Genomic DNA, 13,489 nt, shown 5'->3' on the forward strand with positions numbered 1-13,489 from the left:
CTTCCGCTACCGTTCTACTGCCCTTCCGACGCATTCGCCGGGAAATAAATAAATACATATTAATAAAATTAAAATTAGAATTAAAAATACAAAACCGGACTAAAAAGGGGTGCAACACGAGGACTTCCCAGGGGGTCACCCATCCTAGTACTACTCTCGCCCAAGCACGCTAAACTGCGGAGTTCTGATGGTATGATCCGGTGCATTAGTGCTGGTATGATCGCACCCAACATATTCTCGCCTCCATTTCCCTATAAACCTCTTCCGCTACCGTTCTATTGCCCTTCCGACGCATTCGCCGGGAAATAAATAAATACATATTAATAAAATTAAAATTAAAATTAAAAATACAAAACCGGACTAAAAAGGGGTGCAACACGAGGACTTCCCAGGGGGTCACCCATCCTAGTACTAGTCTCGCCCAAGCACGCTTAACTGCGGAGTTCTGATGCGATCCGGTGCATTAGTGCTGGTATGATCGCACCCGACATATTCTCGCCTCCATTTCCCTATAAACCCCTTCCGCTACCGTTCTATTGCCCTTCCGACGCATTCGCCGGGAAATAAATAAATACATATTAATAAAATTAAAATTAAAATTAAAAATACAAAACCGGACTAAAAAGGGGTGCAACACGAGGACTTCCCAGGGGGTCACCCATCCTAGTACTACTCTCGCCCAAGCACGCTTAACTGCGGAGTTCTGATGGGATCCGGTGCATTAGTGCTGGTATGATCGCACCCGACATATTCTCGCCTCCATTTCCCTGTAAACCCCTTCCGCTACCGTTCTATTGCCCTTCCGACGCATTCGCTGGGAAATAAATAAATACATATTAATAAAATTAAAATTAAAATTAAAAATACAAAACCGGACTAAAAAGGGGTGCAACACGAGGACTTCCCAGGGGGTCACCCATCCTAGTACTACTCTCGCCCAAGCACGCTTAACTGCGGAGTTCTGATGGGATCCGGTGCATTAGTGCTGGTATGATCGCACCCGACATATTCTCGCCTCCATTTCCCTATAAACCCCTTCCGCTACCGTTCTATTGCCCTTCCGACGCATTCGCCGGGAAATAAATAAATACATATTAATAAAATTAAAATTAAAATTAAAAATACAAAACCGGACTAAAAAGGGGTGCAACACGAGGACTTCCCAGGGGGTCACCCATCCTAGTACTACTCTCGCCCAAGCACGCTTAACTGCGGAGTTCTGATGGGATCCGGTGCATTAGTGCTGGTATGATCGCACCCGACATATTCTCGCCTCCATTTCCCTATAAACCCCTTCCGCTACCGTTCTATTGCCCTTCCGACGCATTCGCCGGGAAATAAATAAATACATATTAATAAAATTAAAATTAAAATTAAAAATACAAAACCGGACTAAAAAGGGGTGCAACACGAGGACTTCCCAGGGGGTCACCCATCCTAGTACTACTCTCGCCCAAGCACGCTTAACTGCGGAGTTCTGATGGGATCCGGTGCATTAGTGCTGGTATGATCGCACCCGACATATTCTCGGCTCCATTTCCCTATAAACCCCTTCCGCTACCGTTCTATTGCCCTTCCGACGCATTCGCCGGGAAATAAATAAATACATATTAATAAAATTAAAATTAAATTTAAAAATACAAAACCGGACTAAAAAGGGGTGCAACACGAGGACTTCCCAGGGGGTCACCCATCCTAGTACTACTCTCGCCCAAGCACGCTTAACTGCGGAGTTCTGATGGGATCCGGTGCATTAGTGCTGGTATGATCGCACCCGACATATTCTCGCCTCCATTTCCCTATAAACCCCTTCCGCTACCGTTCTATTGCCCTTCCGACGCATTCGCCGGGAAATAAATAAATACATATTAATAAAATTAAAATTAAAATTAAAAATACAAAACCGGACTAAAAAGGGGTGCAACACGAGGACTTCCCAGGGGGTCACCCATCCTAGTACTACTCTCGCCCAAGCACGCTTAACTGCGGAGCTCTGATGGGATCCGGTGCATTAGTGCTGGTATGATCGCACCCGACATATTCTCGCCTCCATTTCCCTATAAACCCCTTCCGCTACCGTTCTATTGCCCTTCCGACGCATTCGCCGGGAAATAAATAAATACATATTAATAAAATTAAAATTAAAATTAAAAATACAAAACCGGACTAAAAAGGGGTGCAACACGAGGACTTCCCAGGGGGTCACCCATCCTAGTACTACTCTCGCCCAAGCACGCTTAACTGCGGAGTTCTGATGGGATCCGGTGCATTAGTGCTGGTATGATCGCACCCGACATATTCTCGCCTCCATTTCCCTATAAACCCCTTCCGCTACCGTTCTATTGCCCTTCCGACGCATTCGCCGGGAAATAAATAAATACATATTAATAAAATTAAAATTAAAATTAAAAATACAAAACCGGACTAAAAAGGAGTGCAACACGAGGACTTCCCAGGGGGTCACCCATCCTAGTACTACTCTCGCCCAAGCACGCTTAACTGCGGAGTTCTGATGGGATCCGGTGCATTAGTGCTGGTATGATCGCACCCGACATATTCTCGCCTCCATTTCCCTATAAACCCCTTCCGCTACCGTTCTATTGCCCTTCCGACGCATTCGCCGGGAAATAAATAAATACATATTAATAAAATTAAAATTAAAATTAAAAATACAAAACCGGACTAAAAAGGGGTGCAACACGAGGACTTCCCAGGGGGTCACCCATCCTAGTACTACTCTCGCCCAAGCACTCTTAACTGCGGAGTTCTGATGGGATCCGGTGCATTAGTGCGGGTATGATCGCACCCGACATATTTTCGCCTCCATTTCCCTATAAACCCCTTCCGCTACCGTTCTATTGCCCTTCCGACGCATTCGCCGGGAAATAAATAAATACATATTAATAAAATTAAAATTAAAATTAAAAATACAAAACCGGACTAAAAAGGGGTGCAACACGAGGACTTCCCAGGGGGTCACCCATCCTAGTACTACTCTCGCCCAAGCACGCTTAACTGCGGAGTTCTGATGGGATCCGGTGCATTAGTGCTGGTATGATCGCACCCGACATATTCTCGCCTCTATTTCCCTATAAACCCCTTCCGCTACCGTTCTATTGCCCTTCCGACGCATTCGCCGGGAAATAAATAAATACATATTAATAAAATTAAAATTAAAATTAAAAATACAAAACCGGACTAAAAAGGGGTGCAACACGAGGACTTCCCAGGGGGTCACCCATCCTAGTACTACTCTCGCCCAAGCACGCTTAACTGCGGAGTTCTGATGGGATCCGGTGCATTAGTGCTGGTATGATCGCACCCGACATATTCTCGCCTCCATTTCCCTGTAAACCCCTTCCGCTACCGTTCTATTGCCCTTCCGACGCATTCGCTGGGAAATAAATAAATACATATTAATAAAATTAAAATTAAAATTAAAAATACAAAACCGGACTAAAAAGGGGTGCAACACGAGGACTTCCCAGGGGGTCACCCATCCTAGTACTACTCTCGCCCAAGCACGCTTAACTGCGGAGTTCTGATGGGATCCGGTGCATTAGTGCTGGTATGATCGCACCCGACATATTCTCGCCTCCATTTCCCTATAAACCCCTTCCGCTACCGTTCTATTGCCCTTCCGACGCATTCGCCGGGAAATAAATAAATACATATTAATAAAATTAAAATTAAAATTAAAAATACAAAACCGGACTAAAAAGGGGTGCAACACGAGGACTTCCCAGGGGGTCACCCATCCTAGTACTACTCTCGCCCAAGCACGCTTAACTGCGGAGTTCTGATGGGATCCGGTGCATTAGTGCTGGTATGATCGCACCCGACATATTCTCGCCTCCATTTCCCTATAAACCCCTTCCGCTACCGTTCTATTGCCCTTCCGACGCATTCGCCGGGAAATAAATAAATACATATTAATAAAATTAAAATTAAAATTAAAAATACAAAACCGGACTAAAAAGGGGTGCAACACGAGGACTTCCCAGGGGGTCACCCATCCTAGTACTACTCTCGCCCAAGCACGCTTAACTGCGGAGTTCTGATGGGATCCGGTGCATTAGTGCTGGTATGATCGCACCCGACATATTCTCGCCTCCATTTCCCTATAAACCCCTTCCGCTACCGTTCTATTGCCCTTCCGACGCATTCGCCGGGAAATAAATAAATACATATTAATAAAATTAAAATTAAATTTAAAAATACAAAACCGGACTAAAAAGGGGTGCAACACGAGGACTTCCCAGGGGGTCACCCATCCTAGTACTACTCTCGCCCAAGCACGCTTAACTGCGGAGTTCTGATGGGATCCGGTGCATTAGTGCTGGTATGATCGCACCCGACATATTCTCGCCTCCATTTCCCTATAAACCCCTTCCGCTACCGTTCTATTGCCCTTCCGACGCATTCGCCGGGAAATAAATAAATACATATTAATAAAATTAAAATTAAAATTAAAAATACAAAACCGGACTAAAAAGGGGTGCAACACGAGGACTTCCCAGGGGGTCACCCATCTTAGTACTACTCTCGCCCAAGCACGCTTAACTGCGGAGCTCTGATGGGATCCGGTGCATTAGTGCTGGTATGATCGCACCCGACATATTCTCGCCTCCATTTCCCTATAAACCCCTTCCGCTACCGTTCTATTGCCCTTCCGACGCATTCGCCGGGAAATAAATAAATACATATTAATAAAATTAAAATTAAAATTAAAAATACAAAACCGGACTAAAAAGGGGTGCAACACGAGGACTTCCCAGGGGGTCACCCATCCTAGTACTACTCTCGCCCAAGCACGCTTAACTGCGGAGTTCTGATGGGATCCGGTGCATTAGTGCTGGTATGATCGCACCCGACATATTCTCGCCTCCATTTCCCTATAAACCCCTTCCGCTACCGTTCTATTGCCCTTCCGACGCATTCGCCGGGAAATAAATAAATACATATTAATAAAATTAAAATTAAAATTAAAAATACAAAACCGGACTAAAAAGGAGTGCAACACGAGGACTTCCCAGGGGGTCACCCATCCTAGTACTACTCTCGCCCAAGCACGCTTAACTGCGGAGTTCTGATGGGATCCGGTGCATTAGTGCTGGTATGATCGCACCCGACATATTCTCGCCTCCATTTCCCTATAAACCCCTTCCGCTACCGTTCTATTGCCCTTCCGACGCATTCGCCGGGAAATAAATAAATACATATTAATAAAATTAAAATTAAAATTAAAAATACAAAACCGGACTAAAAAGGGGTGCAACACGAGGACTTCCCAGGGGGTCACCCATCCTAGTACTACTCTCGCCCAAGCGCTCTTAACTGCGGAGTTCTGATGGGATCCGGTGCATTAGTGCGGGTATGATCGCACCCGACATATTTTCGCCTCCATTTCCCTATAAACCCCTTCCGCTACCGTTCTATTGCCCTTCCGACGCATTCGCCGGGAAATAAATAAATACATATTAATAAAATTAAAATTAAAATTAAAAATACAAAACCGGACTAAAAAGGGGTGCAACACGAGGACTTCCCAGGGGGTCACCCATCCTAGTACTACTCTCGCCCAAGCACGCTTAACTGCGGAGTTCTGATGGGATCCGGTGCATTAGTGCTGGTATGATCGCACCCGACATATTCTCGCCTCTATTTCCCTATAAACCCCTTCCGCTACCGTTCTATTGCCCTTCCGACGCATTCGCCGGGAAATAAATAAATACATATTAATAAAATTAAAATTAAAATTAAAAATACAAAACCGGACTAAAAAGGGGTGCAACACGAGGACTTCCCAGGGGGTCACCCATTCTAGTACTACTCTCGCCCAAGCACGCTTAACTGCGGAGTACTGATGGGATCCGGTGCATTAGTGCTGGTATGATCGCACCCGACATATTCTCGCCTCCATTTCCCTATAAACCCCTTCCGCTACCGTTCTATTGCCCTTCCGACGCATTCGCCGGGAAATAAATAAATACATATTAATAAAATTAAAATTAAAATTAAAAATACAAAACCGGACTAAAAAGGGGTGCAACACGAGGACTTCCCAGGGGGTCACCCATCCTAGTACTACTCTCGCCCAAGCACGCTTAACTGCGGAGTTCTGAAGGGATCCGGTGCATTAGTGCTGGTACGATCGCACCCGACATATTCTCGCCTCCATTTCCCTATAAACCCCTTCCGCTACCGTTCTATTGCCCTTCCGACGCATTCGCCGGGAAATAAATAAATACATATTAATAAAATTAAAATTAAAATTAAAAATACAAAACCGGACTAAAAAGGGGTGCAACACGAGGACTTCCCAGGGGGTCACCCATCCTAGTACTACTCTCGCCCAAGCACGCTTAACTGCGGAGTTCTGATGGGATCCGGTGCATTAGTGCTGGTATGATCGCACCCGACATATTCTCGCCTCCATTTCCCTATAAACCCCTTCCGCTACCGTTCTATTGCCCTTCCGACGCATTCGCCGGGAAATAAATAAATACATATTAATAAAATTAAAATTAAAATTAAAAATACAAAACCGGACTAAAAAGGGGTGCAACTCGAGGACTTCCCAGGGGGTCACCCATCCTAGTACTACTCTCGCCCAAGCACGCTTAACTGCGGAGTTCTGATGGGATCCGGTGCATTAGTGCTGGTATGATCGCACCCGACATATTCTCGCCTCTATTTCCCTATAAACCCCTTCCGGTACCGTTCTATTGCCCTTCCGACGCATTCGCCGGGAAATAAATAAATACATATTAATAAAATTAAAATTAAAATTAAAAATACAAAACCGGACTAAAAAGGGGTGCAACACGAGGACTTCCCAGGGGGTCACCCATCCTAGTACTACTCTCGCCCAAGCACGCTTAACTGCGGAGTACTGATGGGATCCGGTGCATTAGTGCTGGTATGATCGCACCCGACATATTCTCGCCTCCATTTCCCTATAAACCCCTTCCGCTACCGTTCTATTGCCCTTCCGACGCATTCGCCGGGGAATAAATAAATACATATTAATAAAATTAAAATTAAAATTAAAAATACAAAACCGGACTAAAAAGGGGTGCAACACGAGGACTTCCCAGGGGGTCACCCATCCTAGTACTACTCTCGCCCAAGCACGCTTAACTGCGGAGTTCTGATGGGATCCGGTGCATTAGTGCTGGTATGATCGCACCCGACATATTCTCGCCTCCATTTCCCTATAAACCCCTTCCGCTACCGTTCTATTACCCTTCCGACGCATTCGCCGGGAAATAAATAAATACATATTAATAAAATTAAAATTAAAATTAAAAATACAAAACCGGACTAAAAAGGGGTGCAACACGAGGACTTCCCAGGGGGTCACCCATCCTAGTACTACTCTCGCCCAAGCACGCTTAACTGCGGAGTTCTGATGGGATCCGGTGCATTAGTGCTGGTATGATCGCACCCGACATATTCTCGCCTCCATTTCCCTATAAACCCCTTCCGCTACCGTTCTATTGCCCTTCCGACGCATTCGCCGGGAAATAAATAAATACATATTAATAAAATTAAAATTAAAATTAAAAATACAAAACCGGACTAAAAAGGGGTGCAACACGAGGACTTCCCAGGGGGTCACCCATCCTAGTACTACTCTCGCCCAAGCACGCTTAACTGCGGAGTTCTGATGGGATCCGGTGCATTAGTGCTGGTACGATCGCACCCGACATATTCTCGCCTCCATTTCCATACAAACCCCTTCCGCTACCGTTCTATTGCCCTTCCGACGCATTCGCCGGGAAATAAATAAATACATATTAATAAAATTAAAATTAAAATTAAAAATACAAAACCGGACTAAAAAGGGGTGCAACACGAGGACTTTCCAGGGGGTCACCCATCCTAGTACTACTCTCGCCCAAGCACGCTTAACTGCGGAGTTCTGATGGGATCCGGTGCATTAGTGCTGGTATGATCGCACCCGACATATTCTCGCCTCCATTTCCCTATAAACCCCTTCCGCTACCGTTCTATTGCCCTTCCGACGCATTCGCTGGGAAATAAATAAATACATATTAATAAAATTAAAATTAAAATTAAAATTAAAAATACAAAACCGGACTAAAAAGGGGTGCAACACGAGGACTTCCCAGGAGGTCACCCATCCCCCTAGTACTACTCTCGCCCAAGCACGCTTAACTGCGGAGTTCTGATGGGATCCGGTGCATTAGTGCTGGTACGATCGCACCCGACATATTCTCGCCTCCATTTCCCTATAAACCCCTTCCGCTACCGTTCTATTGCCCTTCCGACGCATTCGCCGGGAAATAAATAAATACATATTAATAAAATTAAAATTAAAATTAAAAATACAAAACCGGACTAAAAAGGGGTGCAACACGAGGACTTCCCAGGGGGTCACCCATCCTAGTACTACTCTCGCCCAAGCACGCTTAACTGCGGAGTTCTGATGGGATCTGGTGCATTAGTGCTGGTATGATCGCACCCGACATATTCTCGCCTCCATTTCCCTATAAACCCCTTCCGCTACCGTTCTATTGCCCTTCCGACGCATTCGCCGGGAAATAAATAAATACATATTAATAAAATTAAAATTAAAATTAAAAATACAAAACCGGACTAAAAAGGGGTGCAACACGAGGACTTCCCAGGGGGTCACCCATCCTAGTACTACTCTCGCCCAAGCACGCTTAACTGCGGAGTTCTGATGGGATCCGGTGCATTAGTGCTGGTATGATCGCACCCGACATATTCTCGCCTCCATTTCCCTATAAACCCCTTCCGCTACCGTTCTATTGCCCTTCCGACGCATTCGCCGGGAAATAAATAAATACATACTAATAAAATTAAAATTAAAATTAAAAATACAAAACCGGACTAAAAAGGGGTGCAACACGAGGACTTCCCAGGGGGTCACCCATCCTAGTACTACTCTCGCCCAAGCACGCTTAACTGCGGAGTTCTGATGGGATCCGGTGCATTAGTGCTGGTATGATCGCACCCGACATATTCTCGCCTCCATTTCCCTATAAACCCCTTCCGCTACCGTTCTATTGCCCTTCCGACGCATTCGCCGGGAAATAAATAAATACGTATTAATAAAATTAAAATTAAAATTAAAAATACAAAACCGGACTAAAAAGGGGTGCAACACAAGGACTTCCCAGGGGGTCACCCATCCTAGTACTACTCTCGCCCAAGCACGCTTAACTGCGGAGTTCTGATGGGATCCGGTGCATTAGTGCTGGTACGATCGCACCCGACATATTCTCGCCTCCATTTCCCTATAAACCCCTTCCGCTACCGTTCTATTGCCCTTCCGACGCATTCGCCGGGAAATAAATAAATACATATTAATAAAATTAAAATTAAAATTAAAAATACAAAACCGGACTAAAAAGGGGTGCAACACGAGGACTTCCCAGGGGGTCACCCATCCTAGTACTACTCTCGCCCAAGCACGCTTAACTGCGGAGTTCTGATGGGATCCGGTGCATTAGTGCTGGTATTATCGCACCCGACATATTCTCGCCTCCATTTCCCTATAAACCCCTTCCGCTACCGTTCTATTGCCCTTCCGACGCATTCGCCGGGAAATAAATAAATACATATTAATAAAATTAAAATTAAAATTAAAAATACAAAACCGGACTAAAAAGGGGTGCAACACGAGGACTTCCCAGGGGGTCACCCATCCTAGTACTACTCTCGCCCAAGCACGCTTAACTGCGGAGTTCTGATGGGATCCGGTGCATTAGTGCTGGTATGATCGCACCCGACATATTCTCGCCTCCATTTCCCTATAAACCCCTTCCGCTACCGTTCTATTGCCCTTCCGACGCATTCGCCGGGAAATAAATAAATACATATTAATAAAATTAAAATTAAAATTAAAAATACAAAACCGGACTAAAAAGGGGTGCAACACGAGGACTTCCCAGGGGGTCACCCATCCTAGTACTACTCTCGCCCAAGCACGCTTAACTGCGGAGTTCTGATGGGATCCGGTGCATTAGTGCTGGTATGATCGCACCCGACATATTCTCGCCTCCATTTCCCTATAAACCCCTTCCGCTACCGTTCTATTGCCCTTCCGACGCATTCGCCGGGAAATAAATAAATACATATTAATAAAATTAAAATTAAAATTAAAAATACAAAACCGGACTAAAAAGGGGTGCAACACGAGTACTTCCCAGGGGGTCACCCATCCTAGTACTACTCTCGCCCAAGCACGCTTAACTGCGGAGTTCTGATGGGATCCGGTGCATTAGTGCTGGTTTGATCGCACCCGGCATATTCTCGCCTCCATTTCCCTATAAACCCCTTCCGCTACCGTTCTATTGCCCTTCCGACGCATTCGCCGGGAAATAAATAAATACGTATTAATAAAATTAAAATTAAAATTAAAAATACAAAACCGGACTAAAAAGGGGTGCAACACAAGGACTTCCCAGGGGGTCACCCATCCTAGTACTACTCTCGCCCAAGCACGCTTAACTGCGTAGTTCTGATGGGATCCGGTGCATTAGTGCTGGTACGATCGCACCCGACATATTCTCGCCTCCATTTCCCTATAAACCCCTTCCGCTACCGTTCTATTGCCCTTCCGACGCATTCGCCGGGAAATAAATAAATACATATTAATAAAATTAAAATTAAAATTAAAAATACAAAACCGGACTAAAAAGGGGTGCAACACGAGGACTTCCCAGGGGGTCACCCATCCTAGTACTACTCTCGCCCAAGCACGCTTAACTGCGGAGTTCTGATGGGATCCGGTGCATTAGTGCTGGTATGATCGCACCCGACATATTCTCGCCTCCATTTCCCTATAAACCCCTTCCGCTACCGTTCTATTGCCCTTCCGACGCATTCGCCGGGAAATAAATAAATACATATTAATAAAATTAAAATTAAAATTAAAAATACAAAACCGGACTAAAAAGGGGTGCAACACGAGGACTTCCCAGGGGGTCACCCATCCTAGTACTACTCTCGCCCAAGCACGCTTAACTGCGGAGTTCTGATGGGATCCGGTGCATTAGTGCTGGTATGATCGCACCCGACATATTCTCGCCTCCATTCCCCTATAAACCCCTTCCGCTACCGTTCTATTGCCCTTCCGACGCATTCGCCGGGAAATAAATAAATACATATTAATAAAATTAAAATTAAAATTAAAAATACAAAACCGGACTAAAAAGGGGTGCAACACGAGGACTTCCCAGGCGGTCACCCATCCTAGTACTACTCTCGCCCAAGCACGCTTAACTGCGGAGTTCTGATGGGATCCGGTGCATTAGTGCTGGTACGATCGCACCCGACATATTCTCGCCTCCATTTCCCTATAAACCCCTTCCGCTACCGTTCTATTGCCCTTCCGACGCATTCGCCGGGAAATAAATAAATACATATTAATAAATTAAAATTAAAATTAAAAATACAAAACCGGACTAAAAAGGGGTGCAACACGAGGACTTCCCAGGGGGTCACCCATCCTTGTATTACTCTCGCCCAAGCACGCTTAACTGCGGAGTTCTGATGGGATCCGGTGCATTAGTGGTGGTATGATCGCACCCGACATATTCTCGCCTCCATTTCCCTATAAACCCCTTCCGCTACCGTTCTATTGCCCTTCCGACGCATTCGCCGGGAAATAAATAAATACATATTAATAAAATTAAAATTAAAATTAAAAATACAAAACCGGACTAAAAAGGGGTGCAACACGAGGACTTCCCAGGGGGTCACCCATCCTAGTACTACTCTCGCCCAAGCACGCTTAACTGCGGAGTTCTGATGGGATCCGGTGCATTAGTGCTGGTATGATCGCACCCGACATATTCTCGCCTCCATTTCCCTATAAACCCCTTCCGCTACCGTTCTATTGCCCTTCCGACACATTCGCCGGGAAATAAATAAATACATATTAATAAAATTAAAATTAAAATTAAAAATACAAAACCGGACTAAAAAGGGGTGCAACACGAGGACTTCCCAGGGGGTCACCCATCCTAGTACTACGCTCGCCCAAGCACGCTTCACTGCGGAGTTCTGATGGGATCCGGTGCATTAGTGCTGGTATGATCGCACCCGACATATTCTCGCCTCCATTTCCCTATAAACCCCTTCCGCTACCGTTCTATTGCCCTTCCGACGCATTCGCCGGGAAATAAACAAATACATATTAATAAAATTAAAATTAAAATTAAAAATACAAAACCGGACTAAAAAGGGGTGCAACACGAGGACTTCCCAGGGGGTCACCCATCCTAGTACTACTCTCGCCCAAGCACGCTTAACTGCGGAGTTCTGATGGGATCCGGTGCATTAGTGCTGGTATGATCGCACCCGACATATTCTCGCCTCCATTTCCCTATAAACCCCTTCCGCTACCGTTCTATTGCCCTTCCGACCCATTCGCCGGGAAATAAATAAATACATATTAATAAAATTAAAATTAAAATTAAAAATACAAAACCGGACTAAAAAGGGGTGCAACACGAGGACTTCCCAGGGGGTCACCCATCCTAGTACTACTCTCGCCCAAGCACGCTTAACTGCGGAGTTCTGTTGGGATCCGGTGCATTAGTGCTGGTATGATCGCACCCGACATATTCTCGCCTCCATTTCCCTATAAACCCCTTCCGCTACCGTTCTATTGCCCTTCCGACGCATTCGCCGGGAAATAAATAAATACATATTAATAAAATTAAAATTAAAATTAAAAATACAAAACCGGACTAAAAAGGGGTGCAACACGAGGACTTCCCAGGGGGTCACCCATCCTAGTACTACTCTCGCCCAAGCACGCTTAACTGCGGAGTTCTGATGGGATCCGGTGCATTAGTGCTGGTATGATCGTACCCGACATATTCTCGCCTCCATTTCCCTATAAACCCCTTCCGCTACCGTTCTATTGCCCTTCCGACGCATTCGCCGGGAAATAAATAAATACATATTAAAAAAATTAAAATTAAAAATACAAAACCGGACTAAAAAGGGGTGCAACACGAGGACTTCCAAGGGGGTCACCCATCCTAGTACTACTCTCGCCCAAGCACGCTTAACTGCGGAGTACTGATGGGATCCGGTGCATTAGTGCTGGTATGATCGCACCCGACATATTCTCGCCTCCATTTCCCTATAAACCCCTTCCGCTACCGTTCTATTGCCCTTCCGACGCATTCGCCGGGAAATAAATAAATACATATTAATAAAATTAAAATTAAAATTAAAAATACAAAACCGGACTAAAATGGGGTGCAACACGAGAACTTCCCAGGGGGTCACCCATCCTAGTACTACTCTCGCCCAAGCACGCTTAACTGCGGAGTTCTGATCGGATCCGGTGCATTAGTGCTGGTATGATCGCACCCGACATATTCTCGCCTCCATTTCTCTATAAACCCCTTCCGCTACCGTTCTATTGCCCTTCCGACGCATTCGCCGGGAAATAAATAAATACATATTAATAAAA

General features: G+C 45.3%; 52 non-coding genes across 52 annotated transcripts; all 52 read right to left on the reverse strand.

Moving 5' to 3' along the window:
* Positions 1 to 106: 106 nt before the first annotated feature.
* LOC132297209 (5S ribosomal RNA) lies at positions 107 to 228 on the reverse strand. The gene has a single exon (XR_009479076.1). It is a non-coding gene; the product is annotated as a 5S ribosomal RNA (ribosomal RNA).
* Positions 229 to 367: 139 nt separating this feature from the next.
* On the reverse strand, positions 368 to 486 carry LOC132297017 (5S ribosomal RNA). Its single transcript, XR_009478895.1, has one exon. It is a non-coding gene; the product is annotated as a 5S ribosomal RNA (ribosomal RNA).
* A 139-nt stretch (positions 487 to 625) lies between these two features.
* On the reverse strand, positions 626 to 744 carry LOC132298283 (5S ribosomal RNA). The gene has a single exon (XR_009479696.1). It is a non-coding gene; the product is annotated as a 5S ribosomal RNA (ribosomal RNA).
* Positions 745 to 883: 139 nt separating this feature from the next.
* LOC132298295 (5S ribosomal RNA) lies at positions 884 to 1,002 on the reverse strand. Its single transcript, XR_009479707.1, has one exon. It is a non-coding gene; the product is annotated as a 5S ribosomal RNA (ribosomal RNA).
* A 139-nt stretch (positions 1,003 to 1,141) lies between these two features.
* On the reverse strand, positions 1,142 to 1,260 carry LOC132298306 (5S ribosomal RNA). Its single transcript, XR_009479718.1, has one exon. It is a non-coding gene; the product is annotated as a 5S ribosomal RNA (ribosomal RNA).
* A 139-nt stretch (positions 1,261 to 1,399) lies between these two features.
* Positions 1,400 to 1,518, reverse strand: LOC132298317 (5S ribosomal RNA). Its single transcript, XR_009479729.1, has one exon. It is a non-coding gene; the product is annotated as a 5S ribosomal RNA (ribosomal RNA).
* Positions 1,519 to 1,657: 139 nt separating this feature from the next.
* LOC132298329 (5S ribosomal RNA) lies at positions 1,658 to 1,776 on the reverse strand. Its single transcript, XR_009479741.1, has one exon. It is a non-coding gene; the product is annotated as a 5S ribosomal RNA (ribosomal RNA).
* Positions 1,777 to 1,915: 139 nt separating this feature from the next.
* On the reverse strand, positions 1,916 to 2,034 carry LOC132296890 (5S ribosomal RNA). Its single transcript, XR_009478774.1, has one exon. It is a non-coding gene; the product is annotated as a 5S ribosomal RNA (ribosomal RNA).
* Positions 2,035 to 2,173: 139 nt separating this feature from the next.
* Positions 2,174 to 2,292, reverse strand: LOC132298341 (5S ribosomal RNA). Its single transcript, XR_009479752.1, has one exon. It is a non-coding gene; the product is annotated as a 5S ribosomal RNA (ribosomal RNA).
* Positions 2,293 to 2,431: 139 nt separating this feature from the next.
* Positions 2,432 to 2,550, reverse strand: LOC132296748 (5S ribosomal RNA). Its single transcript, XR_009478640.1, has one exon. It is a non-coding gene; the product is annotated as a 5S ribosomal RNA (ribosomal RNA).
* A 139-nt stretch (positions 2,551 to 2,689) lies between these two features.
* LOC132296761 (5S ribosomal RNA) lies at positions 2,690 to 2,808 on the reverse strand. Its single transcript, XR_009478652.1, has one exon. It is a non-coding gene; the product is annotated as a 5S ribosomal RNA (ribosomal RNA).
* A 139-nt stretch (positions 2,809 to 2,947) lies between these two features.
* Positions 2,948 to 3,066, reverse strand: LOC132298353 (5S ribosomal RNA). The gene has a single exon (XR_009479763.1). It is a non-coding gene; the product is annotated as a 5S ribosomal RNA (ribosomal RNA).
* Positions 3,067 to 3,205: 139 nt separating this feature from the next.
* On the reverse strand, positions 3,206 to 3,324 carry LOC132298364 (5S ribosomal RNA). Its single transcript, XR_009479774.1, has one exon. It is a non-coding gene; the product is annotated as a 5S ribosomal RNA (ribosomal RNA).
* Positions 3,325 to 3,463: 139 nt separating this feature from the next.
* Positions 3,464 to 3,582, reverse strand: LOC132298376 (5S ribosomal RNA). Its single transcript, XR_009479785.1, has one exon. It is a non-coding gene; the product is annotated as a 5S ribosomal RNA (ribosomal RNA).
* A 139-nt stretch (positions 3,583 to 3,721) lies between these two features.
* LOC132298389 (5S ribosomal RNA) lies at positions 3,722 to 3,840 on the reverse strand. The gene has a single exon (XR_009479796.1). It is a non-coding gene; the product is annotated as a 5S ribosomal RNA (ribosomal RNA).
* Positions 3,841 to 3,979: 139 nt separating this feature from the next.
* On the reverse strand, positions 3,980 to 4,098 carry LOC132298400 (5S ribosomal RNA). The gene has a single exon (XR_009479807.1). It is a non-coding gene; the product is annotated as a 5S ribosomal RNA (ribosomal RNA).
* Positions 4,099 to 4,237: 139 nt separating this feature from the next.
* Positions 4,238 to 4,356, reverse strand: LOC132298411 (5S ribosomal RNA). The gene has a single exon (XR_009479819.1). It is a non-coding gene; the product is annotated as a 5S ribosomal RNA (ribosomal RNA).
* Positions 4,357 to 4,495: 139 nt separating this feature from the next.
* On the reverse strand, positions 4,496 to 4,614 carry LOC132296953 (5S ribosomal RNA). Its single transcript, XR_009478834.1, has one exon. It is a non-coding gene; the product is annotated as a 5S ribosomal RNA (ribosomal RNA).
* Positions 4,615 to 4,753: 139 nt separating this feature from the next.
* LOC132298423 (5S ribosomal RNA) lies at positions 4,754 to 4,872 on the reverse strand. The gene has a single exon (XR_009479830.1). It is a non-coding gene; the product is annotated as a 5S ribosomal RNA (ribosomal RNA).
* Positions 4,873 to 5,011: 139 nt separating this feature from the next.
* LOC132296750 (5S ribosomal RNA) lies at positions 5,012 to 5,130 on the reverse strand. Its single transcript, XR_009478642.1, has one exon. It is a non-coding gene; the product is annotated as a 5S ribosomal RNA (ribosomal RNA).
* A 139-nt stretch (positions 5,131 to 5,269) lies between these two features.
* LOC132296982 (5S ribosomal RNA) lies at positions 5,270 to 5,388 on the reverse strand. Its single transcript, XR_009478861.1, has one exon. It is a non-coding gene; the product is annotated as a 5S ribosomal RNA (ribosomal RNA).
* A 139-nt stretch (positions 5,389 to 5,527) lies between these two features.
* On the reverse strand, positions 5,528 to 5,646 carry LOC132298435 (5S ribosomal RNA). Its single transcript, XR_009479841.1, has one exon. It is a non-coding gene; the product is annotated as a 5S ribosomal RNA (ribosomal RNA).
* Positions 5,647 to 5,785: 139 nt separating this feature from the next.
* LOC132297008 (5S ribosomal RNA) lies at positions 5,786 to 5,904 on the reverse strand. Its single transcript, XR_009478886.1, has one exon. It is a non-coding gene; the product is annotated as a 5S ribosomal RNA (ribosomal RNA).
* A 139-nt stretch (positions 5,905 to 6,043) lies between these two features.
* Positions 6,044 to 6,162, reverse strand: LOC132297029 (5S ribosomal RNA). The gene has a single exon (XR_009478907.1). It is a non-coding gene; the product is annotated as a 5S ribosomal RNA (ribosomal RNA).
* Positions 6,163 to 6,301: 139 nt separating this feature from the next.
* On the reverse strand, positions 6,302 to 6,420 carry LOC132298448 (5S ribosomal RNA). The gene has a single exon (XR_009479853.1). It is a non-coding gene; the product is annotated as a 5S ribosomal RNA (ribosomal RNA).
* Positions 6,421 to 6,559: 139 nt separating this feature from the next.
* On the reverse strand, positions 6,560 to 6,678 carry LOC132296900 (5S ribosomal RNA). Its single transcript, XR_009478783.1, has one exon. It is a non-coding gene; the product is annotated as a 5S ribosomal RNA (ribosomal RNA).
* Positions 6,679 to 6,817: 139 nt separating this feature from the next.
* Positions 6,818 to 6,936, reverse strand: LOC132296929 (5S ribosomal RNA). Its single transcript, XR_009478811.1, has one exon. It is a non-coding gene; the product is annotated as a 5S ribosomal RNA (ribosomal RNA).
* A 139-nt stretch (positions 6,937 to 7,075) lies between these two features.
* Positions 7,076 to 7,194, reverse strand: LOC132298459 (5S ribosomal RNA). The gene has a single exon (XR_009479864.1). It is a non-coding gene; the product is annotated as a 5S ribosomal RNA (ribosomal RNA).
* Positions 7,195 to 7,333: 139 nt separating this feature from the next.
* LOC132298471 (5S ribosomal RNA) lies at positions 7,334 to 7,452 on the reverse strand. The gene has a single exon (XR_009479876.1). It is a non-coding gene; the product is annotated as a 5S ribosomal RNA (ribosomal RNA).
* A 139-nt stretch (positions 7,453 to 7,591) lies between these two features.
* Positions 7,592 to 7,710, reverse strand: LOC132296895 (5S ribosomal RNA). Its single transcript, XR_009478778.1, has one exon. It is a non-coding gene; the product is annotated as a 5S ribosomal RNA (ribosomal RNA).
* Positions 7,711 to 7,849: 139 nt separating this feature from the next.
* LOC132296950 (5S ribosomal RNA) lies at positions 7,850 to 7,968 on the reverse strand. The gene has a single exon (XR_009478831.1). It is a non-coding gene; the product is annotated as a 5S ribosomal RNA (ribosomal RNA).
* Positions 7,969 to 8,113: 145 nt separating this feature from the next.
* LOC132297193 (5S ribosomal RNA) lies at positions 8,114 to 8,235 on the reverse strand. Its single transcript, XR_009479061.1, has one exon. It is a non-coding gene; the product is annotated as a 5S ribosomal RNA (ribosomal RNA).
* A 139-nt stretch (positions 8,236 to 8,374) lies between these two features.
* Positions 8,375 to 8,493, reverse strand: LOC132296902 (5S ribosomal RNA). The gene has a single exon (XR_009478785.1). It is a non-coding gene; the product is annotated as a 5S ribosomal RNA (ribosomal RNA).
* A 139-nt stretch (positions 8,494 to 8,632) lies between these two features.
* On the reverse strand, positions 8,633 to 8,751 carry LOC132298483 (5S ribosomal RNA). Its single transcript, XR_009479888.1, has one exon. It is a non-coding gene; the product is annotated as a 5S ribosomal RNA (ribosomal RNA).
* Positions 8,752 to 8,890: 139 nt separating this feature from the next.
* On the reverse strand, positions 8,891 to 9,009 carry LOC132298495 (5S ribosomal RNA). Its single transcript, XR_009479899.1, has one exon. It is a non-coding gene; the product is annotated as a 5S ribosomal RNA (ribosomal RNA).
* Positions 9,010 to 9,148: 139 nt separating this feature from the next.
* LOC132296977 (5S ribosomal RNA) lies at positions 9,149 to 9,267 on the reverse strand. The gene has a single exon (XR_009478857.1). It is a non-coding gene; the product is annotated as a 5S ribosomal RNA (ribosomal RNA).
* Positions 9,268 to 9,406: 139 nt separating this feature from the next.
* Positions 9,407 to 9,525, reverse strand: LOC132296831 (5S ribosomal RNA). Its single transcript, XR_009478718.1, has one exon. It is a non-coding gene; the product is annotated as a 5S ribosomal RNA (ribosomal RNA).
* A 139-nt stretch (positions 9,526 to 9,664) lies between these two features.
* On the reverse strand, positions 9,665 to 9,783 carry LOC132296696 (5S ribosomal RNA). The gene has a single exon (XR_009478589.1). It is a non-coding gene; the product is annotated as a 5S ribosomal RNA (ribosomal RNA).
* Positions 9,784 to 9,922: 139 nt separating this feature from the next.
* LOC132296708 (5S ribosomal RNA) lies at positions 9,923 to 10,041 on the reverse strand. Its single transcript, XR_009478600.1, has one exon. It is a non-coding gene; the product is annotated as a 5S ribosomal RNA (ribosomal RNA).
* Positions 10,042 to 10,180: 139 nt separating this feature from the next.
* On the reverse strand, positions 10,181 to 10,299 carry LOC132296971 (5S ribosomal RNA). Its single transcript, XR_009478851.1, has one exon. It is a non-coding gene; the product is annotated as a 5S ribosomal RNA (ribosomal RNA).
* Positions 10,300 to 10,438: 139 nt separating this feature from the next.
* LOC132297179 (5S ribosomal RNA) lies at positions 10,439 to 10,557 on the reverse strand. The gene has a single exon (XR_009479048.1). It is a non-coding gene; the product is annotated as a 5S ribosomal RNA (ribosomal RNA).
* A 139-nt stretch (positions 10,558 to 10,696) lies between these two features.
* LOC132296719 (5S ribosomal RNA) lies at positions 10,697 to 10,815 on the reverse strand. The gene has a single exon (XR_009478611.1). It is a non-coding gene; the product is annotated as a 5S ribosomal RNA (ribosomal RNA).
* Positions 10,816 to 10,954: 139 nt separating this feature from the next.
* Positions 10,955 to 11,073, reverse strand: LOC132296730 (5S ribosomal RNA). Its single transcript, XR_009478622.1, has one exon. It is a non-coding gene; the product is annotated as a 5S ribosomal RNA (ribosomal RNA).
* A 139-nt stretch (positions 11,074 to 11,212) lies between these two features.
* On the reverse strand, positions 11,213 to 11,331 carry LOC132296891 (5S ribosomal RNA). The gene has a single exon (XR_009478775.1). It is a non-coding gene; the product is annotated as a 5S ribosomal RNA (ribosomal RNA).
* Positions 11,332 to 11,469: 138 nt separating this feature from the next.
* LOC132297233 (5S ribosomal RNA) lies at positions 11,470 to 11,588 on the reverse strand. Its single transcript, XR_009479099.1, has one exon. It is a non-coding gene; the product is annotated as a 5S ribosomal RNA (ribosomal RNA).
* A 139-nt stretch (positions 11,589 to 11,727) lies between these two features.
* On the reverse strand, positions 11,728 to 11,846 carry LOC132296742 (5S ribosomal RNA). Its single transcript, XR_009478634.1, has one exon. It is a non-coding gene; the product is annotated as a 5S ribosomal RNA (ribosomal RNA).
* Positions 11,847 to 11,985: 139 nt separating this feature from the next.
* LOC132296996 (5S ribosomal RNA) lies at positions 11,986 to 12,104 on the reverse strand. The gene has a single exon (XR_009478875.1). It is a non-coding gene; the product is annotated as a 5S ribosomal RNA (ribosomal RNA).
* Positions 12,105 to 12,243: 139 nt separating this feature from the next.
* Positions 12,244 to 12,362, reverse strand: LOC132296756 (5S ribosomal RNA). Its single transcript, XR_009478647.1, has one exon. It is a non-coding gene; the product is annotated as a 5S ribosomal RNA (ribosomal RNA).
* Positions 12,363 to 12,501: 139 nt separating this feature from the next.
* On the reverse strand, positions 12,502 to 12,620 carry LOC132296936 (5S ribosomal RNA). The gene has a single exon (XR_009478818.1). It is a non-coding gene; the product is annotated as a 5S ribosomal RNA (ribosomal RNA).
* Positions 12,621 to 12,759: 139 nt separating this feature from the next.
* On the reverse strand, positions 12,760 to 12,878 carry LOC132296997 (5S ribosomal RNA). Its single transcript, XR_009478876.1, has one exon. It is a non-coding gene; the product is annotated as a 5S ribosomal RNA (ribosomal RNA).
* A 133-nt stretch (positions 12,879 to 13,011) lies between these two features.
* On the reverse strand, positions 13,012 to 13,130 carry LOC132297050 (5S ribosomal RNA). Its single transcript, XR_009478926.1, has one exon. It is a non-coding gene; the product is annotated as a 5S ribosomal RNA (ribosomal RNA).
* Positions 13,131 to 13,269: 139 nt separating this feature from the next.
* LOC132296958 (5S ribosomal RNA) lies at positions 13,270 to 13,388 on the reverse strand. Its single transcript, XR_009478838.1, has one exon. It is a non-coding gene; the product is annotated as a 5S ribosomal RNA (ribosomal RNA).
* Positions 13,389 to 13,489: the final 101 nt, after the last annotated feature.

This window comes from Cornus florida, unplaced genomic scaffold (assembly GCF_030987335.1).
Source record: "Cornus florida cultivar Cherokee Brave unplaced genomic scaffold, ASM3098733v1 CherokeeBrave_3.0.0_Hap2_Chr02, whole genome shotgun sequence".
In the NCBI taxonomy this organism is placed as follows: Eukaryota; Viridiplantae; Streptophyta; class Magnoliopsida; order Cornales; family Cornaceae; genus Cornus; species Cornus florida.